This window comes from Panthera tigris, chromosome C1, assembly GCF_018350195.1.
Source record: "Panthera tigris isolate Pti1 chromosome C1, P.tigris_Pti1_mat1.1, whole genome shotgun sequence".
Taxonomy (NCBI): Eukaryota; Metazoa; Chordata; class Mammalia; order Carnivora; family Felidae; genus Panthera; species Panthera tigris.
Window position 1 is genome coordinate 39,420,661 of NC_056667.1, and position 19,807 is coordinate 39,440,467.

A 19,807-nucleotide genomic window follows, 5' to 3' on the forward strand; every position below is an offset into this window, starting at 1 on the left:
TATTATGTAATGGGAGTGAAAGACATAGACCGTCAATGATGACGGGAAACTGAATTTCCCCAAATCCCAATGAGATGGATTGATTTAAATAAACTAAAATAATTTGGTATTTCTTGCTGAACATATGAACTAAGATCTATAGCCACAACATACAAACAGGCCAAAATGCTTCTTTAAACATATACTTCATTGTCAATTTCAAACCCATGATATTTTCTTGACCATTCCTAAAGGACTAAGTTCTCCAAATCCACAAATGTCACCCTTTCTACATTAATTGCTAGATACTCCAATTATCTACTTCCATCCATGAGGAACAACATATGCTATGTTACATCCAATCAGCCTTCGCAGATTAGATGTTCAAACCCCAAATGGGGAGTGAGTTAAAGCTTCCCAAAGTGGTAGTAGGTACATTCCATCTACTCCATTCAACGGGTCTCAAATTGCTTTCCTGTGAGCTAATACAGGACATAAGACTGCTTATTTGCTTGTACTCCAACTTGGAAATGCTCAGGTTGTCATGACTAAGCCATGACTAAGCCAGCAAGCAAATGGGTCAATATTGAGTAACCAGGAACTAAGATATATGAGCACAGGCTTTCAGGTCTGATAGACATGGGTTGACTCCAGATTCTGCCACTTATTAGTTCTATGCAATTAAGGATGTCACTTAACTTCTATGAACCTCAATTTCCTTTTCCAAAAGTAGGAATAAAATGCTTACCCTCCATTTTGTCCAAAATTTATGAAAGAACTTAAGAGAACAGAAAACACTTTGTTAACTACAAAACACTATATAAATGTTAGGAATTGTTAGTTTTTCCACTTGGTCTTGCTGTTCTGGTTATTATTTTCCTTCAGACCTAAGGTCAAACAAGGGGAACATGGTGAGTTCTTACATCTTCTTTATACATTAATCAGTCAATGCACATTTGGGCTCTTTCCATAATTTGGTTGTCATTGATAGCACTGCTGTACACATTGCCTTTTTTTGTTGTTTGATGGTGTCCTTCACTGTGCAAAAGCTTTTTATTTTGATGCAGTACCAATAGTTTGTTTTTGCTTTTCTTTACCTTGCCTGAGGAGACAATTCTAGAAAAATGTTGCTATAACCAATGTCAAAAAAATTACTGCCTAGAATGTTTGGTTTCAGGTCTCACATTTAGGTCTTTAATCCAACGTGAGTTTATTTTTGTGTATGGTGTAAGAAAGTGATCCAGTTTCATTCTTTTGCATATACTTGTCCAGTTTTCCCAGCACTGTTCATTAATGAGACTGTCTTTTTCCCATCATATATTCTTGCCTCCTTTGTCATAGATTAATTGGCCATAGAAATGTGGGTATATTTCTGGGCTCTCTATTCTGTTCCACTGGTCTTTGTGTCTATTTTGTGCCATTATTATACAGTTTTGATTACTATAGCTTTGTAGAATAGCTTGAAATCTAGGATTGTGATTATCTAAAGCTTTGTTCTTCTTTCTCAAGACTGCTTTTGCTAGTCAGGGTCTTTTGTGGTTCCATAGAAATTTTAGGATTATTTGTTCTACTTCTATGAAAAATGCTATTGGTATATTGATAGGGATTACACTGAACCTGTAGATTGCTTTAGGGAGTATGGACTCTGTAACAATATTAACTCTTACAATCATGAGTGGTATATCTTTCCATTGTTTGTATCATCTTCAATTTCTATTATTAATATCCTACTATTATTACTATTATTATCTTACTATTACTACTATCTATTATTAATATCCTATTAATATCACAGTATAGTTATTTCATTTCCTTCGTTAAGTTTATTTCTAGGTATTTTATCCTTTTCAATGCAATTATAAATGGGGGCGTTTCTTAGTTTCTCTTTCTGTTACTTTGTTATTAGAGTTTAAAAATTCAACAGATTTATGTATATTAATTTGGCATCCTATAACTTTAATGAATTTATTAGTTCCAGTAGTTTTTTGGTGGAGCCATTAGGCTTTTCTATATATAGTATCATATCATCTGAAAATTATGAAACTTAATTCTTCCTTACCTATTGTATGCCTTTTACTGGTTGCTGTGGGTAGGACTTCCTGTATTATGTTGAATCAAAATGGTGAGAGTGGATATCTTTATCGTGTTCCAGATTTTAAGAGAAAATCTGTTTTTCACCATTAAGTATTATGTTAGCTGTGACTTTGTCATATATGGCCTTTATTATGTTGAGGTATAATTAATTCCTCTAAACTCACTTTGGTGAGAGGTTGTATGATTAATGAATATTATACTTGTCAAATGCTTTTTCTGAATCTACTGAGATGATCATCGGGTTTTTATACTTCCTCTTGTTAATCTGGTGTACCACATTCATTGATTTGTGCCTATTGAACCATCTTTGCAATCCTGTGATAAATCGAACTTGATTGTGGTGAATGATCTTTTTAATATACTATTGATTTTGGTTTTATAACATTTTCTTGAGGATTTTTGCATCTATGTTCATCAGAGATATTGACTTAGAGTTTTTTATTTTTGTAATGACTCTGTCTGGTTTTAATATACGGGTAATGCTTGCCTTGTAGAACGAATTTGGAAGTTTTCTTTCCTCTTCTATTTTGTGGAATAGTTTGAGAAGAGTAGGTATTAACTCTTCTTTAAATCTTTGGTAGAATTCACCTGTTAGGCCATCAGATGCTAGATTTTTATTCATTGGGAGTTTTTTTGATAACCACTTCAATTTCATTATGAGTAATCAATCTGTTTACATTTTTGTACTTGCTTCTTGATTAGTTTTAAAGATTGCATGTTTCTAGAAATTTATCCAATTCTTCTAGTTTGTCCAATTTTTTGGCATATAATTTTTTATAATATTCTCTTATAATTCTTTATATTTCTGTGGATCAGTTGTTATTTCTCTTTCATTCAGATTTTACTTGAGTCCTCTTGTTTTGTTTTTTTTTTATGAGTCTGGCTATTTATCAATTAAGTTTATCTTTTCAAAGAATCAGCTCTTGGTTTCATTGATTTTTTTCTATTTATTTCTGCTTTTAAATTTTTTTTAACGTTTATTTATTTTTGAGACAGAGAGAGACAGAGCATGAATGGGGGAGGGTCAGAGAGAGGGAGACACAGAATCCGAAACAGGCTCCAGGCTCTGAGCTGTCAGCACTGAGCCCGACGCAGGGCTCAAACTCACGGACTGCGAGATCATGACCTGAGCCGAAGTCTGCCACTTAACCGACTGAGCCACCCAGGCGCCCCTATTTATTTCTGCTTTAATCTTCATTATTTACTTCATTATTTACTACTAAATTGGGGCTTTGTTTGTTCATATTTTTCTAGTTCCTTTAGGTGTAAGGTTATATTCTTTGAGACTTTGTTTCTTCAGATAAGCCTGAATGACTACAAACCTCCCTCTTAGGACTACTTTTGCTACATCCCAAAGATTTTGGGCTATTGTGTTTCTATTTTCATTTGTCTCCATATAATTTTTTTTTTAATTTTTTTTAACGTTTATTTATTTTTGAGACAGAGAGACAGAGCATGAATGGGGGAGGGTCAGAGAGAGAGGGAGACACAGAATCGGAAGCAGGCTCCAGGCTCTGAGCTGTCAGCACAGAGCCGAACGCGGGGCTCGAACTCACGTACTGTGAGATTGTGACCTGAGCCGAAGTCGGACGCTTAACCGACCAAGCCACCCAGGCGCCCCTCCATGTAATTTTTTTTTTAATTGTCTTATATTTCTTAGTTCACTTATTGGTTATTTAGTACCATGTTGTTTACTATCCATGTATTTGTGTTTTTTCCAGTTTCTTTCTTGTTACTGTTTGCTAATTCATACTATTGTGATCAGAAAAGATGCTTGATATTTCGATCTCTTAAATTGATTAAGACTTGTTTTGTGGCCTAACATATCTTGCAGAATGTTTCATGTGTCCTCAAAAGGAATGTGTATTCTGTTTTTTAGATGGAATGCTCTGTATATGTAACTGTTAAGTCCATTTGTTCTAATGTATCATTCAAAGCCAATTCTCCCTTATACATTTTCTCTCTGGATGATCTATCCATTGATGTCCGGGGAGTGTTATAGTCCCCTACTATTAAACTAAGAACAGATACTACACTTAATCTTAGCCAAAAGGCAGGAAGCAATGGTGACACAGAGTAGATACACATGTGGTGAGCATAGCATAATGTATAAACTTGTCAAATCACTGTCACGCACCTGAAACTAATGCAACATTATGTGTCAATTATACTAAAATAAATAAATAAATAAAAATTTTTAAAGACCCGTATTATTACTGTATTACCCTCTATTTTTCCCTTTAGGTCAGTTAATATTAACATTGTGTATTAGGTGTGCCTATGTTGGATGCATAGATGTTCGCATTTGTTATACCTTTTCATTGAATTAATCCTTTTATAATTATGTCTTTCTTTGTCTCTTGCTTTGGTTAAAACAGTCTTTGTTTTAAAGTCTATCTTGTGTGATATAAATATTACTATTCTGGCATTTGTTCCTCCCTGATCCACCTGCATGGAATATCTTTTTACATCCATTTACTTTCAGTCTGTGTGTGTCCTTAGGTCTGAAATGAGTCTGCTGGAAGCAGCATATACATGGGTCTTGTTTTTTTTTAATCCGTTCCATCATCGTATGTCTTTTGATTGGGGCATTTAGTCCATTTACATTTAAAGAAATTATTAATAGTTACATATATACTGCAATTTTGTTGTTTTACACTAGTCTTATTTTTAAGTTTTTTATTTTTTTATTATCATTAATTTTAGTTAACACATAGTGAAATATTAGTTTCAGAAATAGAATTCAATGATTCCTCATTACACACAACACCCAATGCTCATCACAAGTGCCCTCATTAATACCCATCACCCATCTAGCCCATCTCCCACTCACCTCCCTCCATTAGCCCTCAGTTTGTTCTGTATCATTAAGAGTATCTTGTGGTTTCTTTACCTTTCTTCAATATGTTCATTTCTTCTGTTTCTAAATTCTCTAATTCCACATCTGAGTGAAATTATATGGTATTTGTCTTTCTCTGATTGACTGATTTCATTTAGCATAACACATTCTAGCTCTATCCACAAGGTTGCAAATGGCAAGATTTCATTCTTTTTGATGGCTGAGTAATGTTGAATTGAGTGTGTGTATGTGTATGGATTCTCTCCATAGTTTGGCTGTTGTTGATAATGCTACTATAAACATCAGGGCATATGTACATCTTTGAATCTGTATTTTAGAAACCTTCGGGTAAAACCTAATAATGCAGTTTATGAATTGTAGGGTATTTTTATTTTTAGGTTTTTGAGGAACTTCCATACTGTTCTCCAAAGTTGCTGCATCAGTTTGCATTACCATCAACAGTGCAAAAGGGTTCTCTTTCTCCACATCCTTGCCAACACCTGTTTTTTCCTGTGTGGTTAATTTTAGTCATTCTGACAGGTGTAAAGTGGTATCTCATCATGGTTTGGATTTGTATTTCCCTAGTGATGAGTGATGGTGAGCATCCTTTCATATGTCATTAGCCACCTGGATATCGTTTGGAAAAGTATCTATTCATATCTTCTGTCCATTTCTTAACTGGATTACTTGTTTTTTGGGCATTTAGTTTAGGAAGTTCTTTATAGATCTTGGATAATAACCCTTTATCAGGTATGTCCTTGCAAATACCTTTTCCCATTGCAAAGGCTACCATTTAGTTTTGTTGATTGTTTCCTTCACTGTGCAGAAGCTTTTTATCTAGATAAAAGTTCCAATAGTCATATTTCCTTTTGTTTTCTTACTTTCATCGACATAGCTGGTAATAAGTTGCTCTGGCAGAGATCAAAGAAGTTGCTGCCTGTGTTCTCTAGGATTTGATGGTTTTTGTCTCACATTCAGGTCTTCCATCCATTTTGAATTTATTTTTGTGTATGGTGTAAGAAAGTGATATAGTTTCATTCTTCTGTATTTTGCTGTCCAGTATTCCCAAAACCCTTAGTTGAAGAACCTTTTTTCCATTGGATATTGTTTCCTACTTTGTCAAAGATGAGTTGACCATATAATTGTGGGTCCACTTCTGGGTCTTTAATCCTGTTCCATTGACCTATGTGTCTGTTTTTGTGCCAGGACCATACTGTCTTGATGACTACAGATTTATATCATACCTCAAAAACCAAAACTGTCATGCCTCCACTTTTATTTTTCTTTTCTAGGATTGCTTTAACTATTCAAGGCCCTTTGTGGTTCCAAAAAATATTTAAGATTGTTTGTTCTAGCTCTGCAAAAAATGCTAGTGTTATTTTTGTTAATATAATTTATTGTCAAATTAGCTAACATACAGTGTGTACAGTGTGCTCTTGGTTTTGGGAGTAGATTCCCATGGGTCATCACTTATATACAACACCCAATGCTCATCCTTCCTCAATGCTGATCATCCATTTTCCCCTCTCCCCCCCCCCAGCAACCCTCAGTTTATTGTCTGTATTTAAGAGTCTCTTATGGTTTGCCTCCCCCCACCCCTGTCTGTTTGAAACTATTTTTTCCTTTTCCTTCTCCCATGGTCTTCTGTTAAGTTTCTCAAGTTCCAAAACATATGATGTCTGTCTTTCTCTGACTGACTTATTTCACTTAGCATAATACACTCCAATTCCATACACGTTGCTGCAAAAGGCATGATTTCATTCTTTCTCAGTGCCAAGCACTATTCCATTGCACATATAAACCACATCTTCTTTATCCATTCATCAGTTGATGGACATTTAGTGTCTTTCCATAATTTGGCTAGTGTTGAAAATGCTGCTATAAAATTGGGGTACAAGTGCCCCTACGCATCAGCACTCCTATATCCCTTGGGTAAATTCCTAGCAGTGTTATTGCTGGGTCATGGGGTAGATCTATTTTCAATTTTTTTAGGAACCTCCACACTGTTTTCCAGAGCGGCTACACCAGTTTGCATTCCCACCAATAGTGCAAGAGGGTTCCCGTTTCTCCACATCCTCGCCAGCACCTATAGTCTCCTGATTTGTTCATTTTAGCCACTCTGACTGGCGTGAGGTGGTGTCTCAGTGTGGTTTTGATTTGTATTTCCCTGATGAGAAGCGACACTGAGCATCTTTTCATGTGCCTGTTGGCCATCTGGATGTCTTCTTTAGAGAAGTGGCTATTCATGTCTTCTGCCCATTTCTTCACTGGATTATTTGTTTTTTGGGTGTGGAGTTTGGTAAGTTCTTTATAGATTTTGGATACTAGCCCTTTGTCCAAATGTCATTTGCAAATATCTTTTCCTATTCCATCAGTTGCCTTTTAGTTTTGTTGATTGTTTCCTTTGTAGTGCAAAAGCTTTTTATCTTGATGAGGTCCCAATAGTTCATTTTTGCTATTAATTCTCTTGCCTCTGGAGATGTGTCAAGTAAAAAATTGCTGCAGCTGAGATCAGAGAAGTTTATTTCTGCTTTCTCCTCTAGGGTTTTGATGGCTTCCTGTCTCACATTCAGGTCTTTTATCCATTTTGAGTTTATTTCTGTGAATGGTGTAAGAAAGTGGTCTACTTTCATTCTTCTGCATGTTGCCGTCCAGTTCTCCCAGCACCATTTGTTAAAGAGACTTTTTTCCATTGGATATTCTTTCTTGCTTTGTCAAAGGTTAGTTGGCCATACATTTGGAATGTTGGCCATACATTTGGAATGCTTTAAATATGATAGGAATACGCTTAGATGTGAGTTTTAAAAGGATCACTCTAGGGGCGCCTAGGTTAAGCATCCGACTTCAGCTCAGGTCATGATCTCATGGTCTGTGAGTTTGAGCCCTGCGCTGGGCTCTGTGCTATCAGTTCAGAGCCTGGAGCCTGCTTCAGATTCTGTCTCCCTCTCTCTCTGGCCCTCCCCCACTCACACTCTATCTCTCTCTATCAAAAAAATGAATAAACATTAAAAAAAAATTAAAGGGTCACTCTAGATGCTGTGCTGAAAATGGATAATGGGGGTTGTGGAAGATGTATGGAAGGAAACAAGAAGAACAATAGTTCTGACAGATGTTGATGGTTTGAATGAAGGAGGCAGATAGAAATTAATGGATTCAGGATATTTAATAAGCATAATAATAATTCTCAATGGATGGATGGATGATGAGTTATTAGATAGGATACTCAAGATTTACAAAGATTAAAAGATAAGTAATCTGAACCTTGGAGAATGCCTTAAGGGTCACATGTGGATGAAAACAAGACTGGCACGTCAGAGAGGAGGCAGGTGAATGAGGATGAAAGAGTCAATGCTGCCAGGGGAAAAAAATGTCAAAAAGTAAGGGTGATCATTAGAAATATCATTTGCTACACAGGAATCAAGAACTAAGAGAAGAACACCAAATTACATGACTAAAGTCTCTGGCAACCTTTCAGAGAACTATCTTGCTGGAACAGTGAGGATGCAAACCAGACTGAAAGGAAAAAGATGTTAATAGCTATATAGAGACATTGTTATTTTTACTGGAAATCTTTCTAAAATCATATTGTACATAATTTAATCTTACCTTTATGATAAAGAACAGATCTATTAAAGTTATATACTTAAATATTCTTGTTTACTTTTATATTTTCTGCCTCCTCCCTTCTGTAAGCTTGTCAACTTTGATTTCACACCAAAGATTATTTCTATCTCCTCAATTTCCACCCTACCTACAAATTTACAGAGCTGAAAACCCATATAATCAATATCGTTAAACTGTGTCTAAACAAGAAGAAATAAATGCTAAGTATCTCCTTTGAGAAGTAAGGTGCATGAACATTAGTGCATGTATTTTACAACTATTTTAACTATTGAAAGTTTTCCCACCATCCCACCCAAGTTATCAGTAATACTCTCAAAAAATAAGGTTGCTGGATATGTGTTTGTTTCTATACATCAATACAGTCATGCTAAATTCTTCAACTTTGTATTCTATAATTTGAGGTCAATAGTTGAGAAAATACAATAAATGCACATGTAACTAATTTCATCTGGTGAATTTCTACTCATTCTCAAACTAATTCTTTCAACAAATTTTTTTAAGGTTGTTTGTTTGGTTTTGGTTTTTTGTGCTTTTTTGTTTTGTTTTGTTTTGTTTTTTTGAGAGAGAGAGAGAGCAAGTGAGCACATGCACAAGCCCAGGAAGGGCAGAGAGAGAGGGAGAGAGAGAATCCCAAGCAGGCCCCATGCTGACAGCCCAATGTAGGGCTCGATCCCATGAATGGTGATATCATGTCCTGAGCCAAAATCAAGAGTCAGATGCTCAATTGACTGAGCCACCCAGGTGTCCCTTAACAAGTATTTACTGAGCACCTATCATGTGCCAGCCATTGTTCTAGGCATCAGGGTATGAAAGAAAAATTCCTACCTTCATAGTTTATATTTTACTGGAGGAGACAATAAATAAAAAATATAAATAATAAAATGTATATTATATTAGATGGTGGTAAGTACTAAGAAGAAAAAATAAAACAGATAGGGAATTAGGAAATGTCAGGAAATAAGAGTTGAAATTTTACACAGGGTCCCAGAGACATTTGGGCAAAAAAAAAAAACAAAAAAGAACTGAAATGAATGAAAAAAAACATGCTTTCTGAAAAAACATTCCATGCAGAGTATTAAAGTATAATTCCTATATTACCTCTTTTAAAATGTCTTCCTCAATTGTCTCCCACCCTCCCTCCACCCCATCCCACCCCATCTATACACACAAAATGAATCACTTCCCTTTCTAGGCTTTCACTACTGACCACTGACTATCTGCTATGCTTCTGGCAATTCCAATCCATACAACAACCCCGTAAGACATTGTCATGCCTGTCATAAGGATGCACTGAGGCTCTGCTCAAAGTACAGCAATCGAACAAAATTGGGAATCACAAGGAAGGGGCTGTCTGGCAAAACCATAAAGGAAATATAGCCACCGCTGGACATGCTGCCCAAGATACAATGAGGGAGAAATACCCAGGCTTCTCCTTTCTACCTGCCCTTGAATCTCCTCCTAGAATTTCCCATAAGCTGAACCTAGTCAGAATCCAGATGATAAGGGAGCCGGGGAAGTGCAAATATCAAGACGTTGGCCCCTGCAATACAGAGAAAAATGGGGAAAGGATGATAAATCAAACAAACTGCAAACAGGTAGCCTGCACAAAATATCCTCATAGCTTCAGAAGGCAAGCCTATCTGAAAGCTGTATGAAACCCACAATTTGTATGGATTTTTCAATACTGCAATACACTATCAAAAGTAGAACTATTTTATAAATATTAAAGCATAAAACCACAGACAACATTCTAGTTTTGCTAATTAATGTAATTTTAAATTTGTTTGAAAATGGAAAGCAATAATAATATAACATCTTTAAATATTCCAATTTTAAGTGTATCATGTGGTTATCACTTGAAAAAGTATTTATGTTTAGATTTTAAACTATTACACACATATAATCATTCAAGTAGTGTCTTAAATCTTGGAAAGAAGAGGGCTATAAACAAACTCAATCAACCACATTTAATCAAGTGACATGTTCCCTTTTTTGGTAGTTATTTTACAACTAAAGCATAGGAGGGGTGTTTTATGTGTATTGGAAGTCCCCTTCAAAACACTGTCTCAGATGATTTAAAAAGAGCAGCTGAAGATAAGTGCAAATAAGATTTTATTAAACATAGTTCATACTTCTTCAACTGTTGTTTCCAAGGCCCTTTGTTTCAGGACTGTTACTATTGGAAATGTCATCATACTTAGAGGAAAGTTATTTGGGAATGAAATGTTTTACTTCTTCCTTAAAGTGAAGTAGAGAAAATAGGAAAGAGAAAAACATACATGTAGATACATAGCCATATATATGCATATATAATTCAGTAAAGGGGTCAGAAATTTAAAAAACAAATGAAAACCCGGGGCGCCTGGGTGGTTCAGTCAGTTAAGCATCTGACTTCAGGTCAGGTCACGATCTCCCAGTTGGTGAGTTCGAGCCCCACATCAGGCTCTGTGCTGACAGCTCTGAGCCCCGAGCCTGCTTCAGATTCTGTATCTCCCTCTCTCTCTCTGCCCTTCCCCTCCTCTCTCTCTCTCTTTCTAAATTACATAAACATTAAAAAAATTTTTTAAAAAAGAAAACCCTACAATAATAGAAGTTTAGCTTTGTTTCAATTATGAGTCAGAAATAACAGAATTAAATTATTCATCTATAGTTTCATAGCTGCCAATACTTCTCCAACAGAATTTCTAGACACGGTAAAACACTTTATATTTCATAACCATACTGTTTTCTCCTAAATATGCTAATTTTTCCCCTGAAAGAGATAATGGCCTTGAAGGGGGCATATTCTGGCATAAAATGATAATATCAATATGAAGCAAGTTTTTATCAGATCTTATGTTAAAGACATTGTCAGATAAAAGCATTTGTATTTTATCCTAAGGACAACAGGGAGTCATGAAAGATTTCAACAATAAAGTAGTACAATCCAATGATTTGCATTTTAGCTTTGGTAGCATTGTGCAGGATGGACCAGAAAGAGTTGGGGATAAACTTCAGAATCCAGTCAGAAAGCTTCCATACAAGTCCAGCAAACCTACTGAGGATGAAGTCTAGGGCTGAAGTTGTGGGGCTGAAAAGGTTGCAAGATTTTATAATCATTCATTTAATAACAAGCAGAGAGAAAACAGAGTACACTGCCTAATATTTTCTCTTACTATCATCTTTATGGGAAAAATTCCAGTAGGGACAAAAGACTAAACTCACTTGTCAAGGCCAAAACTTTGGATTAGCAAAGTAAGCAATGAAGCAATACATATAAATCAGGAGGGTCCACAGGGCAGAGATAGACACAGAATGAGGTTGTGGAGAGGAGGAGAGCAACCAGCAGAGAGACCCATTCAAGTCAGGTTCGGGATACAGACACATGGATGGTGTCATTACAACATGTGCTCTGGTAAAGCACATTTATTTCTTTAAGAATGAAAAAAAGAATGAGACATTACATATATATTAGAAATTAATTAAATTATTTGTTGTTAAATTAATTATTTAAAAAGTTTTAGTGAGCCCTTACTCTCAGGAATACTCTTCATTTCTGAGAGTTAGTTATAGTTTGCCATTTCACTCTGGTAGCAGAGTGCCATTATCACTCTTGCATTTGGGTCTTTCTGGATATCATAAGAACCGGGTAGTTTTTCCCATTGCTAAAATTTATCAGGATAATTCTTACTAATCCTTTAATACTCAGCTCATTGGAGCCTCTTCTAAGAAGTCTGCCAATTTGCCACCCCACCATCCTACGATACCCTACTGAAAAAGACATGCTTTTGATATGCTTTCTTATTACACAGTACTTACCCCAATTAGAATCAGAGGTACTACACATCATGGTTAGCCTCTGACAGGCCCCAGGGTATGCCATTTGTCCCAGCATCCCTTCCAGATTAGCACTTGTTCTGGACAAAAATATTTGCCTTAGACAATAAATTTTGTCATCAACTTAATCACAGCCTCTGTCAGGGGAACCTAGGTGGCTCAGTCAGATATGCATCCAATATCGGCTTGGGTAATGATCTCAAGGTTCGTGAGTTCAAGCCCCATGTCAGGCAATGTGCTGACAGCTCAGAGCCTGGAACCTGCTTTGGATTCTGTGTCTCCCTCTCTCTGCCCCTCCCCACCTTGGGCTCTGACTCTCTTTCTCTCTCTCTCTCAAAAATAAATAAACATTAAAATTTTTAAAAAAATCACAGCCTCTATCAGTCTCTCCCACTTAACTCCTTTAAGCGAGGAACTGTGGGTTGTATTCCTCCCACAGGGTATAAAACATATCTGCTGATTGGTATATTCATAGAAAATAAAAAGTAAGATTCTACCACATCCCTCAAACAATGTAAATCAAGAGCTCTATCATAATTATAATAACACACAACTTTAAAACTCTTCTTCCTTAAACAGAGAAGTTTATCTAATTTCTGTGAGAATGAAGAAGGGGCAGATTCTACAAACAGAAAATTCACTATTTATTTTTTTCTTAGAGAGGCTATAAACCTAGGCCTCATATAATATATGATTTGATTTTTAAATATTTGTAAATGTTTCTCAACATAATTTTCTGCAAGAGAACCTTTCTTAATTTAAAGGTTAATGGTCATAAGCCCTTGGTATGGAGTGATCAATGACCAGTCTAATCTATTTTTCTGCTACATCACTTCATTCTGTAATTTAGGAAACTGAGTATCATATTTTTAACTTTAAGTTACAACAATCTTGTTTTCCTCAGAAATTATAAAGACCTAAATGCAAAATTTAAAAATATTGGAACTACTGCTAAATGCTTGATACTGAGATAAGCTTTTATATAAATTATGACCCGACATAGCACAAATGGTTACAAGCACAAATTCTGGAGTGAGGCCAACTGGGTCTGAACCCCAGGTCCACAGCCTAGCAGCAGAGTGACCTTGGCAAAATTATCTAACCTCTTAGTGTCTGTTTCCTTACCTGTTAAATGAAAATAATAATAATAGAAGCTACCTCACAGGTTTGATATGAGAATTAAATGCATTACTTATGTCAAACACTTAGAAATTTGCATGACAGAGTAAATTCTATATTCATATTTAATACTATTGTTATTTTAATCATATCTAAATTGAGTTCAAACCCCAGTCTGATACTTGATTAGTTAACTGTAGAGTCATAGGCAAATTATTTAACGTCTCTAGGCCTCTACTTCTTCATCTTTAAGACAGAATAATAATACCTACCTCAAAAGATATCAGGATTCAATGAGATAAAGTATGTAAAAGTATGTTGTGAGCTTCACAAAATGCCTGTGTCTGACCATTTACTATTATGAGGCAGACCCAGATACAAATCCTGGCTCTACCTCTTAAAAACAGTTTAATTTTAACATATGTTTATCCTCTCTAAGGCTGATTTTCTTTACCTGTGAATCAGCATTAATAATACTTACTCTGAAGAATTGTTGTGATAATTGTATTTATTTCATATACATTTATTGAACACCTATTATGTACCAGGCTCTGGACTAAGCATGATATATGGTGGTAACCAAGAGCTCCTACAGAGTGTACAAACTTCAGACATTTAGACAAGTACTTCTAGTAGACTGGAAAGTATATAGACTGCAATGGGTCTGTACAGATGGGATCCTAACCTAGTCTAGAAAGTCCTGAAAAGATAAGTATTATAGGTGATACATGTTTTTTTTTCTTTTTTTTTTTTTAATGTTTATTTATCTTTGAGAGACAGAGACAGACAGAGCACGAGCAGGGGAGGGGCAGAGCGAGAGGGAGACACAGAATCTGAAGCAGGCTTCAGGCTCTGAGCTGTCAGCACAGAGAACGATGCGGGGCTTGAACTCACGAATCGTGAGATCATGACCTGAGCCAAAGCCAGACGCTTAACCAACTGAGCCACCCAGGCGCCCTGTTACAGGTGATACATGTCAAGCTCCTTATTCAAAGACTGGGACACATTACGCATTTGAAAAATGATAACTATAATTAGCCATTTTTTTAAAACCTTGTAAAGTATTTTCTCCATTTTTAGACTGATAGGATGGGGTTCAAAGACATAAAGTAATTCCCAAGATCAAGTCAGGCTAGGATTCAAAGCCAGGTCAACTGACTCCACACATTGTTCTTCCCACAACTACAAAGTTAACTCCTGATGCCAAAGGAGAATGTTGTTAACTTAAAATCTCCAAATATCTTCTAATTCTGGCCCTTCTTATTAACACCCAGAACAATCTTAGATTGCCTAGATTTTCCAAGCCTAAAGAACTTAGACTAGAATGACCAAGAATACTATATGCCCAGAAAAGCAAGAATTACCCAGAGCATCTCCCTCTTGAGATCTCCATCAAAATATACAATCTTTACCTAAGTCCTTATCTCAGTGTATGATCCTGGGGTAACCTAATCTAAGGGTCCTATGATGTAGGGTTGTTCTAAGGATTGGTAATAACACTATAAATATACCCACAAAAGTACCTGGCACATTTTGGCACTCTTGGCATGATATACATGTGCCAGAATTATAACCTGAAGTTGATAGCCATATATTGTACTGTCTCTTTTATATATAATACTGCTTAGCATAATAATATTCTATAATATAGATATGTTTTCCTAATTTTATAGATGAGTAAAAGTTAATATATGAAACCAGTTCTGCCTAAACCAAAACCTGTGTGTTTGGCATTATATTATAATGCCATTGTAAAAAAATTTAGTTAACATAGTGCCTTCTAGATTTATTCACATTGTCACAAATAGGATGTACTTTCTTTAATAGCTGAATAACATTCCTCTGTACCTGTGTGTGTGTGTGTGTGTGTGTGTGTGTGTGTGTGTTTGTACGTGCATGCATGTCACATTTTCTGTGCCCATTTCACATAAGGAAGGATATTTATGTTGTTTCCATATCTTGGCTATTTTCAATAATTTTGCAATAAAGTCAGTTGTACAGGAAATAGAAAAGTTGCCAGAGACGGGGGAAAGAGGAAATGGGGTGATATAACTAAAAAGATACAAATTTTCAATTATATGAATAAGTTTTGAGGATCTAATATAAACCATGATTATGGTAATTAATAATACAGTATGGTATATTTGAAAGTTGATAAAAGTAGATCTTAAGGATTTTTAACACAAAGAAAAGTTATCTGTGTTAATTATGTGAGGACATTGATGTGTTAATTAGCTAAATCTTGGTAATTATTCTATATTATATATATAATATTTTATATACATGTATATATATCAAACCATCCCATTGGACACTTTAAATATCTATAATTATATTTGTCAATTATTCCTCAAAAGTTAAAAAGAAAAAGTATATCAACCATTTGCATATCTAAAAAAAAGTGAGATATTAACCTAAAACCCCTGATTTCTATTGTAGTCATGGCACATTTTCATACTGTGCCAAGAATAAAAACTATTTTCTTTCAAAAGGAAATAAAACAATAATTTTTAAAGATTACACAAATAAATATAATAAAATTCCATCATAGAAATTAAAAATAAAAGTTTTAAGTTTTTATTTCCATCGTCTTGAAATGGTATATAAACTACTGAACCATGTCTTTCTTTTACTGACCCTCTTTCATGCCACAGTAATTTAAATATTATATTAAGTCTCTGAGGCTAATTTGTAGTATAAATTATATTGTTCTTCTCATATTCAATATACATGTATTCATATCAATCGTAAAACAACACTACTATTGGCAACCAAATAGTGTTTATTTGAATGGCTTATTTTAATTTTTTTAGAGTGAGAGTGCACGGAAGCAGGGGAGAGGGGCAGGAGACAGAGAGAATCCCAAGCAGTCTCCATGCTCAGCACAGTGTCCAATGTGGCCTTGATTCATGACCCTGGGATCATGACCTGAGCTGAAATCAGGAGTTGGACACTCAAGTGACTGAGCCACCCAGGTGCCCTTTGGATGGCTTATTTTAAAATAAGTAGACAATTTTTTATTTTTCTTATCACAAAACCTATATGTCTTATCTTATAGGATATATATATATATATATGTATAAATATATATATATATATATGTATGTATGTATATATACACACACACACATATATACACACATATATATAGGCTTATAGGCTATATATATATATACATACACATATATATATTATTCGTATGTCATAAACTAGCCTATAATAAGGTAATGTGTATATGCAATGGTTAAAAGTATGGCCTTTGGAGCCAGGAAACCCTCATTTTCAAATTCATCTATACATCTTGTCAATCATGCAATTCAAGGGAAATAACTTTACACCTCTGAGCTTTAGTTTCCTCACCTACAAGAGATATATAATACCTCAGAAAGTTTCAGTGAGTATTAAATGAGATAAACTATGTACATCACTTATCATAATGTCTGATAAGCACCAAGTAATTAATTTTTTTGTTTTCCTTCTTAATATTTTTGCTGCTATTAATATATTTTTATGTCAACATAAAAATATTTTTATTAATCTTAAAATCTCACTTTACAAAAACCATTTTGTTCACTATCTGTCCTCTCTCAGTTATTCACACATTTATTAATCTCCTTGTTATATGACTGTTAGTACACTAGGCACTGGAGAACCAAAACTGGTAAGAAACCATCTCTGACTTCAAGGTTTCAATGATAAGGAAAAAGAAAGAAACAATGAAATGACTGCAATTCAGTAAAGACTATCATATAAGAGTCTACAAGGTGCCTGTAAATATAGAGGCAGAGACAGCCAAACTTGTCTGAGAGGTACTATTCCTCAGAGGAAGAAATGCTGGACTGAATCTGAATTAACATTTTACCAGGAAGATAAAGGGATCTAGGTCACAGAGAAAACAGTACCTGCACACATATGAAGACTTGAGAGAAGTTGACAGACTGGGGAATAACAAGCAATTAAATATGATTTTTTTTCATGAAAGCTGTAAGAAAGTTAATTTCTCCCTATCTTTCTATTGCTCGAATTACTTCATTCATCAATTACAAATAGTATTAATTTAGTGCTTAATTTTGTAAGTACTCAGCTTGGTTCTGTGGGAGAGCCCCTGCTTAATCAGACTCAGATTCTGTCCTGAGCAGGTTATAGTGCAGTGGAAGAGAACAAAGTTTTTAAAAATCATGAAAAGTGTCAGGTACCCATAGAAAGATAAATTTATGGTGGTCTTCTGTTTTTCCAAGGGAAATAGTACTTATACTAAGGGGGGTATGGAAAAAAACAGAGCAGGGTTTCATTGGAAAGTTCATATTTGAACTGCAGAACCTCTTTCTCATTTAGAAAAACAGATAACCCACCGGTTCAGGGCCCGGCAATATACTAGGCACTTTACATATTCCACAACTCAGAAAAAAAAACATACCTATGGGGCCTATCTGAAGACAATATATTCCATCCACATGAAGCAATACCTGCCAATCATTGAATCAATTAATCACCTTACTCCTTCAAAAGTCTACACCTACAGAATCCTTTTCACAACATAACACATGAGGCATCCACAATCAGTAGCTCAGAGTGAGCACATAAGAGAAAACCCCTAACTTCCCTGTTTTAAAAAATCTAAAATAAATCCCTTAATTTAAATTAGATCAGATGAAAGCTGCATATGTCAAACAAATTGTTTCAAGTGCCAACTGAATTGCTTTCACTAAGATGCCCTTTAGCATTAGGACCCCAGTCCACATTGAAGGATATTACAAAACACATACCTATGAAATACATTGTTGTAAATACCACAGGTATATTGTTGAGAATGCTATTCATCACATCTCAGTGTCTGCTTTAGGAAGACCAATAGGAGGAATTTCTATAAGATTTCAATATTTGGTTTATTTTTATCTTATGGATATTGTTTTTCTCTTGATGCTGGTTACCAGAAAACCTTCAGTTAAATTTATTGTCTACCTATAGCAAATTTATGGGAACTCATAGCATGTATTTTATATACTCATCCAGCTGAATTTTCTTTTGGTATTTTCCCTGAGATTTTCTCATTTACCTATTTTTTAAATATTATTATTATTTTGTTTCCATTTTGGTAAGATGTTTTAATTTTTTAAACAATGAAATATATATATATTTTTTTTTCTTTTAGACATAAAGTAGGCATCATTCTCCATTAAATGATGAGGAAACTATGGCTTAGTTTTCAAGTGAGAATTTAAACTTTAGCCTGACACCAGAGCATGTCCACTTAACCACTCTACTATTACTGCAAGGCTTATGCACCACTTGCACAAATTCAGTTGACATAAACCAACTATTCATACACTTTTGGAGAAATATACATTATTAATTTGGTTACTATGTGGTCACATTGGGTAATTTCTGCTACTGAACTTTTCAGTAAAGGATGGAAAAATATGACTAAGTTAAAGGAAAATATGGAAAGAAATCTGGATTATTTCATACTTTAGGTAAACCAAAACAACACATAATCTTTAAAATGAGGATAATTTTGACTCTTAGAGAGCTGCTGTTATTATAAAGAGCTTTCAAGTCTTTAACTGAGGTAAAAAGAATTCAAAAGATATTTTCTAAGCACCAAATATATCCCAGGCAAGGCAAAATGCAAACTTCAGGGAAACTGTTCTTAACTATGTGGACAGTGTTGTCTGAATGGAAGAACACTACAGTACTATCTTATAGGTTGAATTATGTGCCCCCCAAATTCATGTTAAAGTCTTAACACCCAGTACCTCAGAATGTGACCTTAAAAGGAAAAAGGGTCTCTACAAAGATAATCAAGTTAAAATGTAGTCATCAGAGTGGCCCCTGATCCAACATGACTGGCATCCTTATACAGAAGGAATATTTAGAAAAAAACAGGCACACAGGGAGAATGCCAAGTAAAGATGAAGGCAAGGATTGGGGTGATGATTCTACAAGCCAAAGAACACCAAAGATTGCTAACAAACCACCAGAAGCTAGAAAAAAAGGAATGGAGTATATTCTTCTTCATAACCCTTACAAGGAAACAACCCTACTGACACACTGATCTCAAGACATTCATCCTCCAGGATGGTGAGATGATAAATTTCTGTTGTTTAAGCCACACAGTTGGTTGTTCTTTGTTATGGCAGCCCTAGCAAACTAAAATAGCATGGAATAAACAAAGAGCAAAAGCTTGAATAAACAAGTTTTCAACTTGATATACTTGAATAAACAAGTATATCAACATTGGTTGATATAAACAACCAATGTTCTTAGGGTTGAGAGAAGTGTCATGTAACTAAACTGCCATGCCCCTACAAACAATCACACACACATACACACACA

General features: G+C 35.0%; 1 protein-coding gene and 1 pseudogene across 10 annotated transcripts in view; both read right to left on the reverse strand.

Annotated features, from left to right (window-relative positions):
• LOC102965268 (BEN domain-containing protein 5) overlaps positions 1–19,807 on the reverse strand; it is a 1,451,018-nt gene that overhangs the window by 1,290,665 nt on the left and 140,546 nt on the right. The window lies entirely within an intron of this gene.
• Positions 4,039–4,138, reverse strand: LOC122241576 (annotated as a pseudogene).